Genomic DNA, 12696 nt, shown 5'->3' on the forward strand with positions numbered 1-12696 from the left:
AGGTTCTGCATCCATCTGAAAAAGAGAAACAGATTCTCCAATGGAGAGTGAAGTCAGCACTGTATAAATGGGATAACCATTATTATTTTAGAGAGAACTTAATAGGTGTAGGAGGGTCCCTTCAGAAAGGGGAGAACAGGGAGGAGGCTAACGATGGTACCAACATGCGCTGTTTACACACAATGTACATAACTAATAAAGAAAACAAACAATGTAAAGCAGAAAAAGAGAGAGAGAGAGAGACTAATTGAGAGGGGGAAGGGATATGATGGAGAGTGAAGTTGTGAAAGGGAAAGGAAGGGGGACGGAATTATCATGGTCTATTGTCTATAATTATGGAAGTTGTCAATAAAAAATTTTAATTTAGGGAGTCTGCACTGCCAGTGCTTGCAAGAGGGTCGCCATGCCTTTGGCTAAAGATCTACTACACCCTTCCTTGGAAGAGGAAAAGAAAAAACATAAAAAGAAAAGGCTGGTTCAGAGTCCAAATTCCTACTTCACAGACATAAAATGTCCAGGTTGCTACAAAATCACCACGGTTTTCAGCCATGCTCAGACGGTGGTTCTGTGTGTAGGTTGTTCAGCCGACAGGAGGAAAGGCCAAACTCACAGAAGGCTGTTCATTCAGAAGAAAACAACATGAACCATCTATACAACTTGCTGAATTTATGTTTTCTCACAGAAAGCCTTATCTTAAGTTCAGTTACTCTACCAAGACAATGTAATGTTTGGTTTTGTAAGGTGTGCAACATCAATCTCCTATTTTGGTGTCAGTTTTTCAATAAAGTTTTAATATGGACAAAAAGTTAATTTTAAAAAAAGCGCCTTTGTAATGAGTAACTCCCAGACTGTGAATAAGCAAGCATCAGTTCTCAGCCTCAGCCCCTAGGGCTAAGCTGGCTGTTCACATCTAAATAGGGACTCTGGAGTCTGGCTAATTGACAAAAACAATTCTATTGTTATATCCTTATCTCCAAATCTAATGCTTGGCCTTCAACGCCTTCCAATGCCAAGTGTGCATATTGTTAGACCTGCCATTCTCAATGCCACAATTTCTAAGCGTGAGAAGTAACCATTGTTAGCACCAAGGTGTTTTTAGTAGGAAGAAAAATAAAATAAAAATGCCTTGGTTAATAATGGTTGAGTGGGTGAGCTCTACTCCTAAGGGACTGAGTGTCAATCGATCTCACAACTGCAAAGGACAAAGTCATGGGTCTATATGACCAAAGGGAAGATTGGCAGGGATGAGCAGGGAAGGAAGGAAGGGAAGGAGGAAGAGAAGGTGTGAGGGGTGGGAGGGAGTGAGGTATGGAGGGAGGGAATGAGGCAGGGAGGAAAGAAAGAGGAAGGAAGGGAGGAAGGGAGAGAGGGAAGGAGAGAGGGAGGGAGGGAAGAAGATGGTTGGAAGGGAGGCAGACGTAGGAGGATCACTGTGAGTTCGAGGCCAGTCTGGGACTACAGAGTGAGTTCTAGTTCAGCCTGGGCTAGAGTGAGACTCTACAACCTCATAAAAACCAAAAAGAAAAGAAAATGTCATTATAAAACCCTTTCCATGCAATTACTATATGCCAATAAAGTTTTCTGAAGAGCATAATAAATAAAACTATGTTTCCTAAGAATATTTAACAACCTGGAAAATGTTCCCATGATATAGTCAAGGAAAAAAAAAAAAGCAAAATGTCACTGTTGACACTAGTTTTTTTGTTTGTTGTTCGTTTAAAATCAGCAGTCTTAAAAGGGAAAAAAAAAGGAAGGCTGAACATTTTCCTGTAGAGTACCTCCAAAGCCCGTGAGGTTACAAGTCACTTTATTTTTGTCAACAAACTCTGCTTCCACAGATTTCCAAATTTTCCACCACGAGCAAAGTTAACTTTAAAATCACCGAGAGCAAACACCACTCCACTCTGAGGAGTGGGCATGCAGCGTTTGGCTTTGGCTTGACTTGGCAGAGCCAGGAAAGAGACAAGCAAGAGGGACGGCGTCCTCCAGTCATGTTGGGTCTTGAGTATTTGTTTCCGTTTACAAGGGTGTGGGTGTGTGCGTGTGCCTGTCCCCAGGCACCTGTAATCCCGGCATTTGGAAGGTAAAGACAGGGGGATCCAGAGAGAAGAGGGAGGGAAAGGAAGGGGAGGGGAGGGGAGGGGAGGGGAGGGGAGGGGAGGGGAGGGGAGGGGAGGGAAGGGAAAAGATAGAATCGGGGGCCACCTGGACCTTACTTATCACCTTGGTCACCTTCAGTACAGATGCACCATGGCTGAGCTCTTGTCACTGCTGCCACAGGGCTTGTCACCACAGCTCCTGACCATGCCTCACCGCTATAGGAGCGGCCAGTGGGGAGCCTGAGATCGGAGGAAGGAGGAAGCCTTCCACGGACTCCCTACAGCAGCAGCCTTGACTTAGCTGTGAAGCACGTGGGATTGAAGCTAGCTGGCCTCACCAGGCTACCTGGGGCGAACTGGGCTCCTGGGCGGACTAGTTCTCTGCCCCCCTCAAGGAAATGCCCCTCCCACCGGAATCCACCCCCAGCATGTTGGGCAGGCTTTGTGACTAAATCTAGCTTGTCATTGCTGTATTTCATGCCATTTCTAAGAACACCTGCTGGTACGGGAGCGGCCAAGCCTAGGGTCGTCTTGCTACACCAGGCCTTGTGACACACGGCCTCTCTAAGGCAGTTTTAGTGATAGAAAATAGAACCCAGGGCTGGAGAGATGGCTTAGCAGTTAAGCGCTTGCCTGTGAAGCCTAAGGACCCCAGTTCGAGGCTCGATTCTCCAGGACCCACATTAGCCAGATGCACAAGGGGGTGCATGAGGCTGGAGTTCATTTGCAGTGACTGGAGGCCCTGGCGCGCCCATTCTCTCCCCCCCACACCCCCGCCTTTCTGCCTCTTTCTCTGTCACTCTCAAATAAATAAATAAAAATGAACAAAAAAATTAAAAAGGAAATAGAACCCAGAAGTTTGGCATATGCCTAACCACTTGTGGGGTGGGGGGGGTGCTTACGTTATACTGAAAAGGGCACTTGGCAAGGGGACCCAGGGGTCATTCTGTTGCAACTTAGCTGTGGGACACTGAGCTCCTGCCTTTATAAATGACGGTGATTACAAGGCCACAGTTGGCCTCCCCGGTCCCTTCCTCCTCGCAGACACTGAAGGAGTCTGCGTTCACCTTGCCTGACTTTTCGGAGTTTACTTCCTCTGGCATGCCACCTCGCTAGCCTCCTTCTGGCCTGCCTGTGCGGCTGGGAGAGAGGATGCTCGGAGCGGATGCCAGGCAGCGCCTTCCAAGAAGCGTGGTCCCGCCTGCCGCAGGGCTGCCTGCTGACCTCGCCTCCCCGGCGCCCACCCCGCTGCAGCTGACCTCTGCCAGGCGTCCTGTGCCCTCTCACCCACGCCCCCCACCGCGTCAGCTGGCAGCTGCTGGAGGCTGCGGTGGCTCTCGGAGCCTGGGCCCCCCGCAGGGTGCATGCATAACCTCACCCCATTTCACAGATGAGGGCGGAGGGGAGGGGAAGCGGGGTGGGGGGGCCAGGACCTCCAGGCGAGAACAAAGGCGACGTGTCCGCCAGGGCAGAAATGCAAGCTTCAAGCCTCTCTCGCTTTAGGTAAGCTTTCATTCCTAGCCGTGCATCTTTTTACCTTTCGAAACTTTGTCGGGTTTATATACGGCTCCTACCTTGTCCCTCTGAGCTCGGCAGGGCTGGCAATCAGTCACCGGGCTGAACACCTGGAACTCTGTGGGGACCATCATTAGAAGGATGCGAGGCCAGGTGTGGTTTTGGACCAGAGACCGAGTGGAGTAGGGAGGATTTCTCACTTTCCAAGTTTGCTCTGCTCAAGTTAAAACAATTAACCTCCTTTCCCCTTCAAACAACTGCTCTCCACAGCTTTCCATTAGCGACAGACGTCCAACCAAAGGTACCGCGTCAAATGTGGACGCTGTCTATGCGGAACCGTCGGTGGAGTCAGGCACGGTGGCCCATGGCCTACAATCCCAGCCCTTGGGAGATGGTGGCCCCGAGGATCAGGAGTTCAAAGCCAGCCTCTGCTCCATGGCGAGTTCGAGACCAGCCTGTGTTGCATGAGGCCCTGTCTCAACAACAACAGCAAGCCATGTGGATTAAAAACCAAAAAAAAAAAAAAAAGAGCAGGACCAGCCTGCAGTTGGGGCCTCTCCTGACATGACGCTCTTCTTTTCCATACTAATTTCACCACCTTCTCCTGAGGACTTAAACCTCGAGAGAGAAGGGATTTTCTCTAATGCCAGGGTCACCAAGAGATTGTAGGGGAAAAAAAAAGGCTTTGGCCCTCACACTCACCTCTTGATGCTTTGCCAGGCCAGCCAGCAGGGAGGAAAGGACAGATGGCAAGGTTATTCCCAACCACTCAGGGTCTCAGCTTTCTGAATGATGTAGCTGTCGGCACATTCCCCTACTCAGGCTGTGATATGTCCCAGGACACACACACACACACACACACACACACACACACATCCTCCAAAGCCATTAATAATATTAGTATTTTCAGGAAATCACAAGCTCTTCTTACATAATTCCTCAGCTTGCATGAATTAACACTTATTCCATTCTGGGCACTGTTTGGTGATTTTCACGCACTAATGACCTCATATAATCCCCACAATAATCCTATGAGGAAGTCTGTGGGAGAAATTTGAGGCTTAAGCGCTGAAGAAAATGGCTCGGGTCCCACAGCTATGAGGTGACAAAACTGGAGACCTCATCCTCCAAGACAGGTGAGTTTGTCAGACATGGTCCAAGGTCTTTTGATGTGGGGGCTCAACTGTAAGTAGTTGTCAAGGCTTGCTAGGCAATAGGAAGAACCCCAACTATTCTTTGGCAAGTACACGCTCCCACTACAGGCTGGCCTTTGGCCTGCCGCCTTCCACAAACACTACCTGGATAGGGTTTTCTTACAAAAATTATCTAACTCAATGTTTTTCAAACTTAGCTCCATCCTAGGTAATTAAGGAGAGTTGTACCCTGTTAAGGATCAAGGTTTGCTTCCCACCTTCCCCAACCAAAAACAGTCCTGTGTGGAAACCATAACACATGAAGTGGGACCTTAGGAAGGAGTTAGGTCAAGAGACTGGAGCCCTCGTGACACTAATGTCCCGATGAGTAGAGACGCCACAGAGTTCTTTCCTCTTTTCCTGCTTCCCACTATGGGCTCGTGTGTAAGAGGACAGCCACCTGTGCCAGGATAGAGCCCTCACCAGAAACCCCCTGTGTGGGCACACAGCACAGGACAGCTAGTCTCCAGCACTATGAGAATACATTTCTGTTGTTTAAGCTTCCCAACCTATAGTTTCTATATTGGTTTTTCGAGGTAGGGTCTCACTCTAGCTCAGGAATTCACTATGGAGTCTCAGGGTGGCCTTGAACTCATGGCGATCCTCCTACCTTTGCCTCCCGAGCAGTGCTGGGATTAAACGCGTGCACCACCATGCCCAGTGTGTAGTATTTTTGTCATAGCAGCTCAAACTGACTCAGACATGCTCAATTTCAATTAAAATGGCATAGAGTTGGAACCCAATCAAAATAAGGGTTTTTTCTTTGTTTTGTTTTTTGTTTTTGTTTTTCTGTTTTGTTCTGTTTTGTTTTTCGAGGTAGGGTCTCACTCTGGTCCAGGCTGACCTGGAATTAACTATGTAGTCTCAGGGTGGCCTTGAACTCTCTGCAATCCTCCTACCTCTGCCTCCCGAGGGCTGGGATTAAAGGCGTGAGCCACCACGCCCGGCTCAAAATAACTTTTTAATAATATTTTAATATTTTAACTAATCAAAGGTTAACAGAAAATTTCCCAAAACAGTATTACAAAAAGCTGTTCTATCATCAATTCTTAATTGTCCCTTTCATGATTTCTCTGTAGCTTTCAATGAAGTCATTTTGGAAGTTCTCTTGGTGTCTGTAAATGTCTTTATTTTCTTTCTTTATATTTATATACATATATATACTGCTTATTGGCTCTTTTGCATTGGTCTTCTATGGAAGAATTGAATTCTTCACACTCAAGTCCAAAGCTACTTTTAGTGTTTATGATGTTTAATCTGAATTGCCAATGTCACTAAATTGAGAATCACTTATGAGATTAATAAAATACATCAAAAAAAAAAAAAACAGAGAGAGAGAGAATAGGCACACTAGGGTCTCTTATCAGTGCAAGCAAACTCCAGGTGCATACACCACTTGTGATTTTACATGAGTCCTGAGGAATTGAACCAGGGCCATCAGGCTTTGCAACAAATGCCTTTAAACACTGAGCCATCTCTCCAGCCCTATCAAAAGCTTTTGTCAGAACCAACTGAGAATAATTTGCCAAGTCAGGCCATCATATTCCTCACACGTTTGAGTGTTCATTTTCTACGAATAAAAATAATTTCTTATGTAATCTCAGTAAAAACATCAAAATCAGGAGTTCACATCGTTACATTTCTTTTTTTAAACTTTTGCCATTTATTTACTTATTTATTTGCAAGCAGAGGAGAGATACAGAGAGACGGAGAATGGGTGCGCCAGGACCTCCTGCTGCTGCAAACAAACTCCAGATGCATGCACCACTTTGTGCATCTAGCTTTAAGTGGGTACTGGGGAATAGAAGCCAGATTATTAGACTTTGTAGGCAAGTGCCTGAACCACTGAGTCCTCTCTCCAACTCCACATTGCTACATTTCTATTAAAATCAATCCTAGGATTCAATAAAGAGCACAGCTTAATAAAGGTGGATTTGTTGGTTTGGTTTGACTTTTTTTTAAAAAAAACTTTTTTTAATTAATTTATTTATTTGAGAGCGACAGACACAGAGAGAAAGGCAGATAGAGGGAGAGAGAGAGAATGGGCGCGCCAGGGCCTCCAGCCTCTGCAAACGAACTCCAGACGCGTGCGCCCCCTTGTGCATCTGGCTAACGTGGGACCTGGGGAACCGAGGCTCGAACCGCGGTCCTTAGGCTTCACAGGCAAGCGCTTAACCGCTAAGCCATCTCTCCAGCCCTGGTTTGACTTTTTTTGAAGTGTTGGATATGGAACCCAGGGCCCTGCACATGCTAATCCAGTGCACTGTCACTAAGCTACACCCAAGCCATCAGGCCCAGTTCAAAATCACAAGTTGAAGTTACTGGTCAGGCGTCTTTAGTCTCTTTCAATGGGAAGCAATTCCCTTGAGTCCTGTGACTTTGACACATTTAGAAGTGAATTGGAAGAAACAGTGTCTGGAGTTTATCTGCAGCAGCAAGAGAGGCCCTGGGATGCCATTCTCTCTCTCTGTGAAATAAATAAATAAATACAAAATTTTTAAAAATAATAATAAAAAAAGAAGTGCTGGGTTCTTTATCTATCCATCTGGGTGACTCACAATTTTGATTCATCCTATTATTGATAACATGGACTTTGCTCTCTTAAGGTAATGTAGGGCTGGCTTCTCCCCTTGTACAGTTGCTCCATTTCCTTTGTAAGTTAACAATCCTTACCATCATTTTAAAAAATATTTTATTTATTTTGTGTGTGTGTGTGTCCGCGCTGGGGCCTCTAGCCATTGCAAACAAACTCCAGATGAATGAGCCACCTTGTGCATCTGGCTTATGTGGGTCCTGGGGAATTGAACGTGGGTCCTTAGCTCCTTAACTGCTGAGCCATCTCTCAAGCCCTTAACAACCATTTTTATGATGAGAAGCAAGGGGTGGGCCACGCAGTGGGAAATGCCCAGCCCTCCGTTATTTGTACGTGATGATCTCAGGTGCAGCCATTGCGAAAACCAGTGGCCTGACTCCTTCCTGCAAGTAAATCCTCAGCAAAGGCACAGAGCTGGGGAGGCTTGTGAGGCACAAGTTCATAAGGAAAGTTAGCATTTGTGAGCGAACACTCACTGAGCCGTTGGCACTGCTGCCAGCGTGACGGCAGCTGACAGTTATGCAATCATTCAACACGTCCCTGTTAAATTCCTACTATAGGCCAAACAGGTTGCTAAGAGCTGAGGATGGACTTGAGCAAGAAAGATACACAAATCCCTTCTCTCCTGGAGCTTGTAGCTCAGTGGAATGCCACACGTGCTAGTTATTTTATATTCACAGTAACGATGCTGATGATGGTTGTCATTAACACTTGTGTTTATTGAGCACTTGTTTTAAGTCAGACCTTTGGCCATAGTCCCACGGACAACATAAGACATGTGCTTTTATGATGTGCATCGAGTTTTGGTTAGCATACGAAGTAATAGGTTTCATTGTGACATTCTTGTAGATACAGATATCATTATAGTTTGTTCTTATTTCATTACTCTGGCCCATTCCTCCATACCCCCTCTTTCTGGACTCTTTCTATCTTGAAATAGTTCTGCCTTCTGCGCTCATGGCACATAAATATTCCATTACCTCACTTGTTCCCCTTTAAATTTACGTGAGTGTGTGTGTGTGTGTGTGTGTGTGTGTGTGTGTGATGAAAATAAAAAGGAAGAAGGAGATCTAAATAACTTATTCTTTTTAAAGTTATTTTGCCTGTATATGTGTGTGTGTGCGGTATACATGCATATATGTATGTGTGTTCTTTTTTAAAAAATTCTTCTAAAAATATATGTCAATTAATTTATTTTGCATGCAAACATGTGCATGTGTGTGGGCACACATTGTGCCACCATGTGCATGTGGAGATCAGAGGACAAGTTGGAGATGTCTGTGTTCTACTTTCTGATTATCTCTTGCAAGCTTTGAGCTGCATCTGGCTTTTAGTAGGTGTGGGGCAACTGAACCCAGCCAAGAGGCTTTGCAAGCAAGTGCCTAGAACCACTCGGCCATCTTCCTAGATCCTGTATCGATGTTCTTGTGTGTTGGTGTATGTGCACATGTGTATGCATGTGTGTGGAGGCCAGAGGTTGATGTCAGATAAATCTCATTTTTTTTTTTTTTTTTTTTGGTTTTTCAAGGTAGGGTTTTGCTCTAGCCCAGGCTAACTTGGAATTCACTAGATAGTCTCAGGGTGGCCTTGAACTCATGGCAATCCTCCTACCTCTGCCTCCTGAGGGCTGGGATTAAAGGTGTGCGCCACCACGCCTGGCCTAAATCTCATTTCTTGAGATGGCACCTTTCACTGAACCCACAGCTTGCTGTGTTGGCTAGACTAGGTGGCCAGCTCACCCTTGGGATCAGAATGTCTCTTCCGCCTCCCAAGCACTGGGGTGACTGGCATATGCCACCGCATCCAACATTTACATGGGTGCTTGGGATCCAGGTCTTCATGCATTCACATCAAGCACTTTGCACTGGAGCCATCTGCTCAGCCCTAAATAAACTATTCTCTGAGTGAGGGAAAGAAGGCTCAAGCTTCAGAAATGAAGACCTGGAGATCATAGTTTGGTTGGTACAGCACTTGCCTGTCAGATGTAAAGCCCTGAGTTCAATTCCCAGTAGCACAAAAAGACTCAGAAATGCAGCTAGCACAGCAGTTACTACAAAAATCCTAGCCAAGAGCTGGTGGTGCACGCCTTTAATCCCAGCACTCAGGAGGCAGAGGTAGGGGGATCACCGTGAGTTCAAGGCCACCCTGAGACTACATAGTGAGTTTCAGGTCAGCCTGGACTAGAGTGAGACCCTACCTCAAAAAACCAAAACAAAATATATAGATCGATAGATAGATATAGATATATGGATACTGTTCAGAGACTCATACTCAATTAACAAAACATCACTTTACATGCATCCAGTTGGCAAAAATTAGAAGGTTGGACAAAATCAAGTGGTGGTGAGGGTGCGGGTAAATGTGCACCTTTGGATCTTGTTGGTTGGGATGTTAGCTGGCACAGCCACCTAGAAGAGTTTTCTAGGGCATCCCCTAGGACCCAGAAAAACGTTCTTGTGTGTAAACACCTTGGAGAATGTTGTAAACTGTTCCATGATGCTGGGATGAATATCCAACCAAACAGTTTTATGGGAGGAAGGGATTTATTAAGTTTACAGGTCTAGGGAAAGTTCCATCAAGGGTGGAAGAAGCTGGCTCCCATTCAAAAATCCAAGCAGGGAGCGGGGGAAAAAAAAACACCAACAGCCAGCAGACACACACATACAAAGAGAAAGAAAGAAAGAAAGGAAGGAAGAAAGGGAGGGAGGAAGGGAGGGAGGAAGGAAGGAAGGAAGGAAGGAAGGAAGGAAGGAAGGAAGGAAGGAAGGAAGGAAGGAAGGAAGGAAGGAAGAGAGGGAGGGAGGGAGGAAGGAAGGAAGGAAGGAAGGAAGGAAGGAAGGAAGGAAGGAAGGAAGGAAGGAAGGAAGGAAGAGAGGGAGGGAGGGAGGGAGGGAGGGAGGAAGGAAGGAAGGAAGGAAGGAAGGAAGGAAGGAAGGAAGGAAGAAAGAAAGAAAGAAAAGAGAGAGAGAAAGAAAGACCAAACAGGGACCCTAACAGAGCTCAAAACCTCTGCATACCCTTGGGCTGGAATTCAGGTCCTCCCCCAGTGACACACCCCCTGTGGCAGGAAGTCTGCCTGCTAGGAGCTGAAGCAGTAAACTCAATTTTAACAAAACACCTGAGTCTATGGGGGGAGGGGAGCGGGGGCAGGACATGCATTCAAGCCACCAGAGAAGTTACTACAAGCTCATAAAAAGATAGAGGTACACAGAGTTGTAGAGCTGAAAGTGTCAGAGTTAGGGCAACCTAGGGAGCCTTGCTATGATAATGTCCTATTTCCCTGCCTGCCTGCCTGGCTGGCTGGCACCCCCCACTCCCCCTCCAGGTCACTACTAGAAGAAACTCTGAATCATGCCTCTGACCCACACCAAATCCAGCAAAGCCGCACTAGGCAAGCTCACCCCATGTCACCCCTTCCTCCTCACTCTGTCCAAGCTCCTTAGAACTTAGAACTTGGCGAGCTCTTCAGCTCCTGCTCCACCGTGGTAGGTCCTGCATCCAATCCAGCTGGCATTTCTGCGCAGTGGCCTTTCCCAGCATTCTATCTACAGCCTCCTCATCAAATCACCGATTATGATAGATGCTCCTACCTGTGGCCCTCATGGGACTCACGACACTCCTAGGTCCCCTCTAGATTTATGCGGCTACCTGGTTGCGGACTTTCTCCCTCCAATAACTAGCTGTGTCTGAAACACAGAAACTCCCTGTAGTGGGTTGAAGAGTATTCACCCTCTAAAATCCATGTCCACCCAGAACCTCACAATGCAACCTTATTTGGAAATAGAAGACAATCTTTGTAGCTGTAACGATGATAAACACTGAGATGAAATCATCCTGGTTTAGAGGTAAACCTAAGGGCAGTGTCTTTGTAAGAGACAGAAAAGAGGGCTGGAGAGATGGCTTAGTAGTTAAGGCGTCTGCTTGCATAGTCAAAGGACCCTGGTTCGATTCTCCAGGACCCACGTAAGCCAGATGCACAAGGGGGCGCATGAGTTTGCAGTTTGTTTGCAGTGACTGGAGGCCCTGGCACACCCATTCATTCTTTCTCTCTCTGCCTCTTTCTTTCAATAAACAAAATATGTTTTAGAGAGAGAGAGAAAAGAGCACAGAGACATGAAGAAGGCCATATGAAGGCAGAGGATGGAGCTAGGCTGCCATTTGCTGAGGATCTTTTTTTTTTTTTTTTTTTTTTTTTTTTGGTTTTTCGAGGTAGGGTCTCACTCTGGTCCAGGCTGACCTGGAATTAACTCTGTAGTCTCAGGGTGGCCTTGAACTCACGGCGATCCTCCTACCTCTGCCTCCCGAGTGCTGGGATTAAAGGCGTGCACCACCACGCCCGGCTTGCTGAGGATCTTTTGAGGCTACCAGAAGCTTGAAGAGGCAGGGAAAGGTCTTGCTGCTCCTGGACTTCAGACTCCAGAAGGTCGGCAGGGGGCGGGGGGCGGGGGGGTTGAGAATTCCCATTGTCAACCACCAAGTTTGCAGTGATTTGCCAAGACAACCCTAGGAAAGTAAAATGGTCCTCAAGAAATATTTGCAGGACAGAGAAGCAAAGGCTCACATCCGAAGCCCTTAGCACAGGGCGTAGCTTCCCTTGGAAATTAAGCATTGCCTCCTGGTGGTCCTACCTCCCAAGCTCAATAGCTTGTGAACAGTGAGGCACTGAGCATCCAAAATGTCCTAACAGACCTGTACAGCCCTGCAAGGTCAGCCGCTTCCTTGGGCTAACCCTACAGAGAGAAGAGTAGGGCACAGCTCTCCCCTGTAGGCCCTTCAGCACCCAGACTGTGACCATCAGAGATCCGTGGCCATCTTTCCTTAAAAAAAAAAGCATGGTGGTGGTGGTGCATGCCTTTGATCCCAGCACTCAGGAGGCAGAGGTAAGAGAATTGCCATGAGTTCAAGGCAAGCCTGGGCAATAACAAGACCCTACCCTGGGAAAAAAAAAAATCTGACACATGGGCAAACAAAAAAAGTCAGAAGAAAGGAAAAGAATGCCTGGGGTATTTTGCTGGTTTTGTTTAATGATATTTTTTTTATTATTTATTTGAGAGAGAGAAAGAGTGAGAGAGGCAAAGAGAGAGACAATGGACGTGCCAGGGCCTACAGCCACTGTAAATGAACTCCGGACACTTGTGCCCCCTTGGGCACATGTGCGACATTGCATGCTTACATCTTTGCATCTGGCTTATTTGGGATGTGGAGATTCGAGCATGAGTTCTTAGGCTTCGCAGGCAAGCACCTTAACCACTATGCCATCCCTCCACTCACTTTTTTTTTAATCTGCATTTTCTTC

At 46.6% G+C, this 12696-nt stretch overlaps 1 pseudogene; it reads left to right on the plus strand.

Annotated features, from left to right (window-relative positions):
• The first annotated feature begins 403 nt into the window (after nt 1-403).
• On the plus strand, nt 404-788 carry LOC101610793 (annotated as a pseudogene).
• Nucleotides 789-12696: the final 11908 nt, after the last annotated feature.

The sequence above is a fragment of the Jaculus jaculus genome, chromosome 1 (assembly GCF_020740685.1).
Source record: "Jaculus jaculus isolate mJacJac1 chromosome 1, mJacJac1.mat.Y.cur, whole genome shotgun sequence".
NCBI lineage: Eukaryota > Metazoa > Chordata > Mammalia > Rodentia > Dipodidae > Jaculus > Jaculus jaculus.